Source organism: Clupea harengus, chromosome 12, assembly GCF_900700415.2.
Source record: "Clupea harengus chromosome 12, Ch_v2.0.2, whole genome shotgun sequence".
NCBI lineage: Eukaryota > Metazoa > Chordata > Actinopteri > Clupeiformes > Clupeidae > Clupea > Clupea harengus.
The window spans coordinates 15,720,203-15,733,846 of NC_045163.1; positions in this window are offsets into that span (position 1 = coordinate 15,720,203).

Genomic DNA, 13,644 nt, shown 5'->3' on the forward strand with positions numbered 1-13,644 from the left:
GAAGCATGTGTACAGAAGTTACACATAATGTCCACCCCAAACTACTACTAAATGGAAAAGACGGTTCACATGGTAGACTATAGACCATTTTACCTTTGCAGCAAAAGGCACAGGAAACTTCTCCTCCAAAGTTAGAGACTACATACAGAAAAACAGTGAATGATTTAAATAACCAACAGATCAAAAGAAGAAAGCAGAAGAAACTAATACATTGAAACGAACACTAATACATTTTAGAAAATGTACCTCGTCCTCTGAACTTATGGAGACAGTAGGAATATCTGAAATTGGGAAAAACACACACACACAAACACAAACCATTCAGCATCTACTATACATAGACATCTATGTATGTACAAATATGTTTGTTCTCTGTACAAGGTTGTGCCCTCACCTGTGTCTGCTGTCTTGCGGTGTGTGTGATCAACATCTGCACCTTTTAGGAAAAAGGAACATAAAACACATTCAACACTCTACATTGAACTTGACATGACAGTACATATGTGGAGATGTATAAATGAAGAAATACCTACATTCAGCACCTACAGCTTCCATCGAGATGTCGCACAATACACTCAATTCCTGGACATCAGAAGCGATGCCGACATCTTTGGGCGTGTCTGTTCGACGAACATATGGCTTCAAATGGCGAACATTCAACCTGTCAACCAATCTGGGCACTCCTTTGGCTGTCATGGACTCCACCTTAAACGATCCAGCCCAACGTTCATTCATCGCATTTCCTAACTTCACCGCTTTCTTGTTCTGCCACGAGGACCTCATCGCCCTCCTTGACATCAAAGCATTTAACATTACGCCTCTGCTGGGTTTCAAACTGCAATTTCTGTCTACCCTGGGCAATTGCAATGTTCTCCTGAACCTTGGCATGAACTTTGGCAAGTGAGTCTGCCCTCCTCTGCAGCGTCTCTTCACTGTTCGCAATCTCAAAGTCATCTACCTTTGGATCGGCGCTGCTGCCGTGATGAACCCGATAAATTGCAAAATATGGGCTCACCTTTGTGGAACGCTGCTTCGAGGTGTTTATCGAATAAACAGCGTGTTGCAGATAGACGTCCCAGTCATTCTGCTCCTCATTACAGTACTTTGCAAGATGGCGCTTAATGTTCTGGTTTGAGCGCTCATCTTGCCCATTGCTCTGCGGGTGGTAGGCTGAAGTTACAGCATGCTCTATCCCAAAGGTTTCAAAAAGAGCTTTGTTACAGTCATTAACAAACTCTCTTCCCATATCAGTGATAATCTTTTTGACACCACCCTGTGCCAAAACAGTTTGTGTCACCATAAGTCCTACCCCTGGACCGTTCTTGCCTCTCAGAGGCCTAGCCATGACCCACTTGGAGAACAAATCAGTAAAACTTATGATATGGGTGTAACCCTTGGATGTCGTTTTGAGCGGCCCAATTAAATCAACTCCCATGACCTGCCCGGGACCCTGGACCTTAATAGGGTGTAGCGTAGGTGCTACAGTCTTAATTCTGTCATGCCTCTGACATGGCTCACAGGAACCAACCCAATCCTCTACATCCTTTTTCAAAGTCAGCCAATAAAAATGCTGCACTGCCTTCTGTGCAGTCTTCTGTACACCAGGGTGCTCTCCAGTGGCTGCACTGTCATGGCACTCATACAGTACCCTGTCCCTCTCCTCAGGGGTACGTACAACCAGACGTCTCTTACCTGAATTAACATAGTACAACATACCCATACCTAACACATACTGCTTTGCTGCTCTACCGACAGAAGACATCTGTATCCTACTACTTCCTAGTTGGTGGGAACCATTTGCAAGGTAATAAAATATAGCGTCCAGACGTGCAAAACTCTCCATCTCTCAAGGATGTCTAAATATAACACAATATGTCACTTACACTTCACAAACACACAAAACACAACGTAGCACACTGTCACAAACGAGAAGAGGGAGAGAGAACATGACAGCATTAGTTTGATGAACACATAGAAAGTCTGTAAATGTTCGTGTATATGTCTGTAAATGTACATGTACATAAAAACATGAGATTTAAATCCCTGATCGCTGCATTTAACGTGCTAAATGTCATCCATAAAGTTTTGGCGCGCAGCGCAACCTAGCGCTTTATTTTCCCTCAGTCACTGCCCACAACCGTTTGACAGCAGGCTATGCTACAATGTGCAATGTCATTAACACATCGTGAAAAAAGAGCAAAAACATCGAAACTATTGCAATAGCACCGGGAGATTTAAATCCCTGATCGCTGCATTTAACGTGACTGATTCGTGCCAAATGCGCACTGACCAGAAGCGTTTGACAGCAGGCTATGCTACTGTGGGCTAACATTACTTGTAAGAAAAATGTCACGAAATTAAAAGTGAAGGTCCTCTATTTAATAGCATGGTAACTAAGCATATAGCACTACTAAAGGGAAGGCTCGCTGTTGGCGACTTGTAACATTACCTGAGGTTATTTGTAATGCAAGTAAATCAATTTACCTTAGCTGGATGGTGATGTGTAATCTGCTGATGAAGTTTAGGTAACTTCAACAGAGGCTTTTGTCTTCAAAAAGGATCTTTTGTCTTCAGGTCTTGAAGTTTTCAAGTCTTCCAAACTTAGTCAGCTTGCATAAATTACTGTCATTTAAGCTAACCAATGAACTATTTTTTACAAAAACCTATCGACTGTGTATGTATGTGTGTTTGTAAGAGTGCTAGCTTGAGCTAACCAAACACAGTACAGTAGCTATCTAGTTAGCTATCGTAGCCATGTCAGCCTATGTAAGATACTGTAATTTTAGCTAACCAATTAAATAACTTTCACACAAAAAACCCATCGATTATGTGTGTTTGTGATGTGTAACATATATCCTTTATCAATCACTCTCAGTTTATGTTATTTAACGCTACAGATTACACTTAACACACGTGTAATTCAGTTGCTATTAATGTTGAACAGCAACGTTAAACGTGACACCACATTAAATGTCAGGCAAACGACGTTGCAGCTCAGGGGGAAAAGTAGAGGTCCTGGTATTAGCCAATCAAATAAATGGTGTTTTCTGTTCCTGCCTGGTAACTCATCTTAACCAATCAACATTCTAGAATTACATTCGTATGCGGATCGTTTTTGAGTCAACCCATCGTCTACTTACAGGGTTCATAAAAAGAGAACATATATTTAACATATTTTCTGCTGTGTATTGGGGGGGGGGGGGGGGGACGACACGACCCCCCCAAAGAATGCGTGGTTACGGCCTTGCATATATGACATTGTATTACGTTATTATCGTAACGGCGCCTATTAACGCCCCAGCTATTAAAAAAGTGACAAACAGTTAAAAAACATTTATAGATCGAAAAATCTTTAATCAATCAATCTTACATATTTCAGTAGCAGTGGGTGTCTAGATTAGGACTGGTAACTTGTTTGCATTTCAACTGAAACGTGTTTTCAGTTTTTTTCCGTTGTGTAGACCGACACGCAAAATTAGCTGATACATGAGGTGGAACCCATTAACAGCCTTTCTGTATATATGTCTATGGAAAGCTCTATGACCCTCACAAATTCTCGTCGCGAAATCGAATTCGTTCAGTTCGTTCCATGAGGGTTTGTACACACAGAAATAAATCGCTGTCTAATACACTAAATAACGCTGTACAACATAAAAGTTAAATACCCCTTTTGGGTAGGAGCATATGGTATTTAATATCCGTTATCCTGGTTGATACAGAAATCAATATTAAGTAACATGTACCCGCGTGAGGCTGTTAATAGGTTTCGGGGGTTAATAGGCACCGTTACTATACATACATTATCGGGCTGCCAATATGACAAGGACATGCTATCTTGCAACATATGAAAACAGCTCACAGGGCCAGCTGCCCTGGTGTCCTTGGATGACACCAACTGTGTCGGCTCGTGATGGCCTTGAGCCAGTGGTATCCCTCGATGTCAGCTCCCCCTTTACTGTGGAGGGATATGCTGATGACATCCTGACTCGTGCCAAGAATCACCAGCAAACACAACTGACGGACAAAACAATCTTCTTATCAGATTTTAGACAGGCTTGGTCAGAAAATGAATTGCTGCCTTTCCAAGGTAGCCTAAAACGTGGGAATTCATTAAAAAAAAAAAAACTCACAGGCCAGGAAAAAAAGCATATTCGCCTAAAAAAATAAAATATAACACAGAGAAAATAATGATGTCTTTTGTCATGCTCAAATTTGTTTCAAATTATGCATACAAATTACTCGACATTTTTGTTTATAACCACAGTTATCACAAACCCAGATAGCAAAAGGCCAGTGGACCACTGTCGGCCCACTAGGGGCAGAGCTGGCGGTTCATTTGCCTTTTGCTCATCGGTTTTCGGACAGTCCACTGGTGGGTTACAGACAAACAGCCAGTGCCGCTGCTAGCCATTTTGGTGCCCTAAGCATAAGTCCTTTATGATGCCCCCCCCGAGAAAAAAAGTTTGTTTCTGCCAGTTTAACATTTTATTAAAACGAAAAAGAACAACTTCCTCAACCCCAAGTGAGGGACACTTTCTTCCAGGTTCCGCGCGCCAACAGCTGACCAACAATAATGAAAATCGCAAGGTTTCATTAGCCATACCATAAACCTATTAATTTCAGTGTAATTTTGGCAAACCACTACTGTACTTGCTTGGATGTATTGTTCATAGTAATAGTCATGACAATTATTACAAGTTTCTCTCAAATTTCATGTTGTTTTCTTGAAATAGCATTAGACCAAGGCTGCCCAATTTGGGGCCCGCGCTCCGATCAGAATCAGAGTCAGAACGTCATTCGTTAATCAGCATTTTAACCCATTTCGAACAGGGCCTCTGTCTCAACATCCTATGTAACTCAGACTGGTTGCAGTTCACTGCCTGGCCATAGTTTTAACATTGTTTTAGATGGGTCAAGGGGGGGCGCTATTTACCTCTTGCCAGATCCATAACTTTGCAGCTAAAGTTGTAATTCCTGGTTGCTATGGTTATCTAGCTAAGGCTATGGTTAGCTAGCTAAGGAAACTTTTAATAACAAACGATTTAAATGGAAGATTTCCGTTTGCATGAAATGATAGCTAGTTATCTAGCTAATGTTATAGTCTCCTCGATTTAACTTCTACAATTATAATGGGTGCCTGTGACACTTCGTATGAACGAATTCATATTCATGAGTTCATATTCACACATATTAACACCAGTTCATTATGTGTAAAGAATGCTGATATGAAATATGAAAACAACCAGTAGTCAATGTGCAAGCTTCCAATTTAATTTGATTTAAGATACTCTATTTGAGTTGGGGCAGTCTGTCCTTCAGTCGAGGCATGATGTTCTCTCGCTACAAGTTTCACCTGTTCGTGTTGGCGTAACAAATGCTTGTGGAGTCAAGTGCAGTTGAGAGGCGCTTGTCTCTAGGGCACAGATTACACTTAACTGTTATATTTTTCTCTTTTCACGGATACAAATAAAAAAGGCTGTGGAATACGGGACTGGAGCTGTCCCTGACGGGACAAATCAAAATCACCCATAATATTTCGGGATGTCCCGGACAATTCGGGACGGTTGGCAACCCTACTTGCACCTAACATATAACATATTTGAGTGTGCTAACATTAGCAATAACGTCAGCTAGTTCGAGGTGTATGCATAGGCTAACCATTAAATTAGCAGCACATTTCCCGTATTTAACAATGATTAGACATGGACTTACCTGAAAGTGATGCACGGGCATCATCTCGCAGTTTATTTCTCTTTCTTTTGTCTGCCCCTGACTCCTGTTGTCTTTTTGAGGCCATTTTCGAAAAGCTGACCTAGCCTACTGTCAAAGTTCGTCAGGCCACTGAGATAGGAAAGGGCACCCACGGCAAGCTTGGGAAGTTGAGTGTGTGGGGGCAATTAAATATATCTCTTGTTCTGCCTGTTTTGTGATATACATGCCTAAAAGGTCCCTAATATTTCTATACTGAAATAATATCGGCATTATAATTATTATAACTATGATGATTTTTCAGTTGCCTATTTTTTGGTGCCCCCACAGGAGTTGGTGCCCTACGCACAGCGCGTAGTGTGCGTTATGGGAGCGGCGGCACTGCAAACAGCCCACCGTTTTGCCACTTGCTTTAAAAACATATTTTTTTCTTCAATCATTTATACCTTTTCAGTCATTTTCATGTCATTTTTGTAGATGTTACAAGTCTTTAATTGACCAAGCCATTCACCTTGAAATCTTCCGGTGCTATGGACCTCTTCTGTTTAGCGGCTGCTATTTTAAAAAGACTATGCCAAGGGTATGATTTAGACATTTTAGAAATTTAGACAAATGTAATGTTATTATTTCCACGCCCAGTTAAACTAAAGATGATGGTGGTCCAAGAGCTGACAAGAAGTGGCACACCACCAGTGGGGTGCCGACCAAAATCCACCGACATCTGAGAATGCACTGTGCCAGAATCTACAAGCACAACTTGTGAACATATCAAATTATGAATTGCTTAAATTCTATTATCATGAGATGCCAGAGGAGATCTGTGGTTTGGATGTTGTTGAAATCTTAAGTAAAAGCTTAGAATAAGTAGGCTATTTATCACAGTGGTCTCAACTGGTGAGCCAAGTGAATACCTCGCCTGGATGTAAATTATTCTGGCAGTTCATAGCTCTAGTCATGTCCAACAGTTTTTTTGGTTGCAGTCCCAGTGTGTCAATTAAAATGGGATTCGAAGTATCTGCAGCAAATAGGCTACATGAGATGTTCTATATAAAGTTATATAAACCTTGACATTAGGCTTTCCAAAGGAGGCATTTGTGCACGTTTTCATATGTGTTTGCTTTCAAAAGTAATGATCGAAATAGTGAAATAATAGTCTATTGGCATCAGCACATGATTTGCAGTCCTTTATAAGACCGCTCACAAACCTTGGTGAGTCAAAAATACTGTCAGGAAAAGAAGGGTTGTTTTTCACTCTTATACATTCCCCCAAAGTCACGTGATAATTTAATTTAGGGCTAGGGTGAGACATTAACCATGAGTAGTTTTGAGGTTAATTTTGGATTCGGGCTAGGTTATAGGGTTAGTTAATTGATAACGTCGAGGGTTAAGGTTAATTGATAATGTCAAAATGTCAAAATAAACGGATGTTTTATGACTTGTATGAATGGGTTACCCGTGAAAAGTCTTGCCAAAAAAAAAAAAAATATGTGGGGTGTTTACTTTTATGCTAGTATATGGTGTTCTGCATTGCTTAAGAAACTATCTAATTTTAGTTAAGTTGCTGCACACGCCTACCTTCTTTGACGCGAGTTGGGCTTTAAATTAGCTGTTGTTCTGACGCATGGCTTTCCATACAAGGACATGCAACAAAAACCTGTTATCGTGCCAGTATCATTTTGTAATGCCAGTTTGGAAAATCAGTTTATTCTGTTCTTCTAATTAATAATTTATCCTTCAACCACGATAAAATGTGAAACACCCGAGTTCAATTTGAACGCACCGCCACATTCTGCGTCAGTGGATACCCTTGTCTTACCTGTTGCAGCTGTCACTTTTTTTAGAGTTCGCTGGTGGTGTCGGCAGTCAGAAATAAATGTAGCACCTACAGCAAAAACGCTGCAGTCAAAGGAGGCCCCGCTGAGACGTTTGAGTCGATAAGGAATTGGACTTGACACGCCTCATAGCAATGTATTACCTTGTATGGAACAGGGTCTTACAGCGATATAGTTACAATTTGGCCAGCAACTGCTGGCAGTAGTCAGTGCAACACAGGACAGCTCTAATACTCAGGCGGTAAGATTTTATAGAATAGGCTTAGATTCTTTTTTTTTTTGCAGGGCTATAAATTACATAATTGGGCTGAGTTAGTTACATAATTGGGCTGAGTTAGTGGGATTGTGGGAGTTAGAGGGAATTTGTCGCATGCGTGGCAGAAGTGACGCAAGTGAAAAACGTTCATTAATTGGTTCACAGTAATTTAGGTCTTACATCAGCAAGGGATCCATTAAACTGTCACTAAGTAACATTTTAATTTGGCAAACGTGGTGGCCAGATTATTGTAGATGTTGCCATGTTTGTAATGTCTAATTTTATGGTTTAACAACTCATGTTTTACATTCCCAGGCCACCACAGAGACCTAAACATTAAATAATAATGTTGATTTGCCAAGACTAACCAGGAAATATACTACCTAATTATACCTTCTAAGTTTAGCATTATTTATTGCCTGTAGCCTAATAAATACCAAGGGAGAGTGTTGAGACTTGGCTGTAACACTGTCAACTAAGTGTACTCTTGGGGAATTCTTGATGAGCTGCTGACTCGAAAGCATCTTCAGTGTGTTTGGAACCCCAATCTAAGAATATATGGGCTAAAGGCCATGGAAGTTGTGAAGTGAAGCTGTACTGGGCTGGCAGAAACTAAAGGTATCAGCTGTTGCATAGATACTCCACTCAGTAATGTTTTAGTGCCAGGGTTTCAATATTAGTACACACACTTACTGTACAAGTTATACAGTGATGTTTGGAAGGGTATATTTTGTACCAAAGTCCATAATAATGTCTATTTACCCAGGGGTAGATTAAAACAATCACTTTGCTTAATTTACCATCTGCTAATGCATTAGTATCTAAAAATGTAGAAAAGACTATTTTCATAGCTATAATAGAATTGTGTTTCAGTACTGTTGCTATCAGTGTCTTACTTCTGAACCTGTGTTACTATGTCATGCAAACTTTTACTCATTTCTTAATATTTGGTTAATATTTGTTAATATCGACTCAGTGTTAAAATTTGGTATTTTAGTATATAGTGATAGATTGCTTGCTAGATATAAGATTTGTACAATTTTCAATGCATGACAAATGTGTACACCCTATATATACAATGTACTTGTTTGATTCAGTGTGAATTTATATTAAAACTTACTGTTGCAGCTGATGCAGTCAGTCATCTGTCTTTCTTTCAATATTATGGGACTATTATCTATCTTTGTATTTCTTTATGTAATAGGAAAAAATTACATTGAAGGAACTAGTTTAGTACTTCCATTGAATCTACAAAACAAGATTTAGAACAGCTAAACAGCAAATCAAATTCATAGCATGGCTAGACTAAGAAATGCACTATACATTTTTAAAAGGACGTTTTTTCCTATTAAGTATACTGTATACGTATCTGCATAGTTGTCTTAGATTAGGAGAGAAGTAACCTGATGGGAACATGGTGTCCCTATGCTGTATCTCTCCACTAGCTTGCCAACACACTTACATATAAGTAATATTATATAGAGATTCTCAGATCAGATTGTTTTTAGTTTTTAGTGGCATCTTTTAGTAGAAATGGAATACAGTATTCATAATTTTGTTTTCATTAATGTACAATTACCTGTAACTATGAATCATTGTTTTTTCATTAGCTTAGAATGAGCCCTTGAATGAGCCCATATCTACATAGGCAGCGGGTCCTCTTCCATGGAGTCCGCCATGTTGTTTTGCCATGTTTTTACAGTAGGCCAGAACGGACAAACCAAAACATTGGCTCAAGATAGGGCTTTTCGTATTGTTATGGCATTTGACCACCACCGTAGGTTCTCGCACAAGCTTGTAAAAGGCAAAACTTATTCAGCTGGTTCAGCTGGTGCAATTCAGCAACATCACCACTAGATGTCACTAAAAACGACATACTACTCCTTTAAGTACATTCAAGAAAACATGTTCTGAAAATATGGTCTCTTTGTAACCTTCATTGGTGTCTGTCAGCTCAGGGTAACAGGATACACTGTGCAAATTTGCTTGTAGGGTTAACTGCCAACTTTGGCTCTTCAGCCAAATGAAAAAAAGACAAACACTTACAAATGGAGTTTAGTATCATGTGAAACTCAGAACCAGGACAATAGCATTTGGTCCCCAGTAGCCCAGATCTACACAGTGAACATGCTAATTGAGTGTTTATAGGATATTCACTGGATTTATCCTAAATTAGCAACCTTCAACACACCCAACACTACCAGCACTATATCTGAAGGTCTACATGGATTCAAATCTGAGAACATTTCAAAAGAATTACAAGAATCTTCTGGTAGTGACATTTGCTCTTGTGCCCTCATGTGCATTTACCATATTTGCATTTCTCATGACAAAATTTCAGCTTTGTCTATAGTGCAATTTCTACAAATCAGCTTAATTTCAATCAGGCAATCGACACTGTTAGTCAATGAAAAAGTAAAGGTCCTGGTATTCCGTGGAAACAGATCGTTTCTCTGTTCCGGTCAGCTGACTTACCAATCATTAATTAATATTACTCCAGGGTATAGCTATGTTATACCGATGGTCTACCCTTACACCTATATTGTACCGGCAACACCAAAGCGCACCAAGCGCCAGCAGAATTGCTTCATTTTTGGCGCGCGCACCGTGCTTAATCGCAGGTATAAACTCCCTTGATGACGTTGTCGGAGGAAGAGAAAAAGAGACAATAATCGAGCAAGAGGCCTAACAAGAGTGAGTTTTGGACTAGCTTTTACTCGTTGGCGAAAGCTAGAAGAGACATGTAGTAATATGCACGTACGTGAGGTAAACTGTGCATTGTATTATTTTTCACTCACTGAGGTAAACTGTATTAGCCTTGTGGCTTTGCCAGACAAGACCATATTAGTTCCACCTAGGGTGGCAAATATGGTAAGCAAATGACAGATGTGGACTTATGGAGGAAAATATAGTTTATGTAACACATTGTGTCGAACCAGCTAAGGAAAATGCGCAGCAAGACAGAGATCGCTGCGTAATGAGAACTGCCAGGCCTCATGCACCGCACGATTCTGAACAATCCATTTTTTTTAACCAAAGTGAGCAGGTCACAGTGGACTGTGGTTCAAGTTCTCACAAGACCACGACCTGTCTGTGTTTTCAAACAACAAAGGAATTTATATTTCGAAGCTGTAAGTATTTTTGATCGTTATATTGAAATGACCTTGCGCCACTTTTTTTTTGTCCTGACAAAAACCTTATAAATAAACAATGAAGCCCTTACTTTTGTCATTTTCACTTTGGTGAATCTATTGGCATGTGCTAACAAAGGGTATTGTGGTGATGTACATGTATATAGCGACTAGACCTGCAGTAATAGTGTATAATGTCCCTAATAATTAATTCAGAAATTAATTACTTTGATGACTATTACATTACAAGATGAAACCCATTTCTGATTAAACTCAATAACATGTTCTACTCAGAATAGTAGATTCAGATTAACATGCATTACTTTCCTAAAGTAGCCTATATATAGTCAACGAAGGGATAAGGAGGGTTAATCATATATTAATCCTAACTAACACCTCATGTTTCTTCTGTGCTGCAAGACGGTGCAACATAAATCTACCACTTTCAGTTGTATTTTGTTTAATGATATGCACAATGATATTTTGTTTAATGATATGACTTTGAACCATTCATTTTTGTTGAGGGTTCCATCTCCATTCAAGTTACTGTGGCTTAACACAAAATAGCATAGTAGAGATAGTTGCAAATGATAGTTTTGCCTCAGGCTGATGCGGGATGAATCCCAAAACTCCCACCATCTCTGGCGCATCATGGCACACCTTTGGTCTAGGACTGGATCCAGTCCACAAGCCTTTCCTGAAGACAGGAGGACAGCTGCTTGGGGCTTCTCTATTACCGACTCTCTTCAGCAATGCTGTGCCAACAGCACCAGACAGAGTTAGACCATGTGTATGTGTTCTAATAGGGTTTCAAGGCTCCTCACACGGACTGTGACATTTAAAAATAACATTCTTAGCCTTCAGACCACCCTGGCTTGCTTGGTTGGCTCTGTACTGCACTGGCAGTAAATATGGGACTGTTTGCTTAATACTTGGTTAATATTTGTTAATATTTACTCAGTGTTAATATTTAGTATTTTAGTATATATATAGATAGATAGATAGATAGATAGTGTTTAAAATACAATCGCAGGAGCTAGTTCAGTATGTGTAAAAGATGTTTATTAAAGATTCTTTTCAGCATTCTGGCATGCATTCATTTCTGGATCTGACACTCCTAATGCATTCTATCAAGCAGGATCAAGGAAATGACATGCAAGTTCGTAAAATAACAAGGAGTTAATTTTAAACAAACCAATTCCGGTTCTTGTACTTGGTAATCTACTATATCTGACAAACAGCATGAACATTGGTTGGCTTGTAGTATTGTAACGATGAAACCAAACAACATTCATACAGAACTCCGCATTCTTATACTCAGTATCACTTAGATATAGTCCTACATTTCCTGACAAATACAGTACTTTGTAGAGCAGTTAACTTACATGCAGAGTGGCATGCATATTAGTATCCACAGTTTTCAAGAAAAAGTCTCAGGATCCCCTAAAACATAGCATATACGATACCCAAATACTAACTGCAATCCCCAAAATACAAAATCTATACAAGATAATGTTAGTTCATCACTGACAATGCTACACCACTAGTTTAAAGGAGAGAGCAGTATTGACATCATAAAGTGGCCTACAGTCCAACACCCCCTTCCCCACGCCAATGCCTGCCATTGGACAGCTTTTTATGGGTGCATGCTTTTTATGGGTGCATACTATTTCTTGAAATTAACAAACACCCACCATCAGCTTTTTTATGTTACAGAATCTAGTGCAACTGTTAAAAATTGGATTTACTAAGATTTGTACAATTTTCCATGCATGACAAATGTGTACACCCCATATATACAATTCACTTCTTTGATTCAGTGTGAATTTATATTAAAGCCTACTGTTGCAGCTGATGCAGTCAGAGTCATATGTCTTTCTTTCAATATTATGGGACTATTATCTCTTTTTTATTTCTTTATGGAATAGGCAGAAATGACATGAAAGGAACTAGTTTAGTACTACCATTGAATCTACAAAACAAGATTTAGAACAGCTAAACAGCAAATCAAATTAATAGCATGGCTAGACTTAGATATGCACTATACATTTTTAAAAGGACAGCTTTTCCTATAAGTTTACTGTATGTCTGTACAATTACCTGTAACTATAAATCATTGTGTCATTAGCTTAGAATGAGCCCTTCATATCTACATAGGGAGCGGGATAGTTTTGCCTCAGGCTGATGTTGGATGAATCCCAAAACTCCCACCATCTCTGGCGCATCATGGCACACCTTTGGTCTAGGACTGGATCCAGTCCACAAGCCTTTCCTGAAGACAGGAGGACAGCTGCTTGGGGCTTTTCTATTACCGACTCTCTTCAGCAATGCTGTGCCAACAGCACCAGACAGAGTTAGACCATGTGTATGTGTTCTAATACGGTTTCAAGGCTCCTCACAGGGACTGTGACATTGAAAGTAACATTCTTAGCCTTTAGACTGTACTGCACTGGCAGTAAATCTGGGACTGTTTGCAACCCATGTCCTTGACTCTTGTTTCTTAACGTCAAGCTATTGCAACTGGCAAGTGGCATGGCTGGATAGGGACGTGTTTCTGCAACAAGTGTGGAGATTGATGTTGGCAACATCACACCAAGTCAAGGTGAAGTGGGAGAGGCCAGTGGAAACAATTTAGTGAATCCCATAGTGTAGTAGAAACAGCAATGCCCATGACTTGAAGCATAATATCATAAGTATAATTTTTCTCCTTTACTTT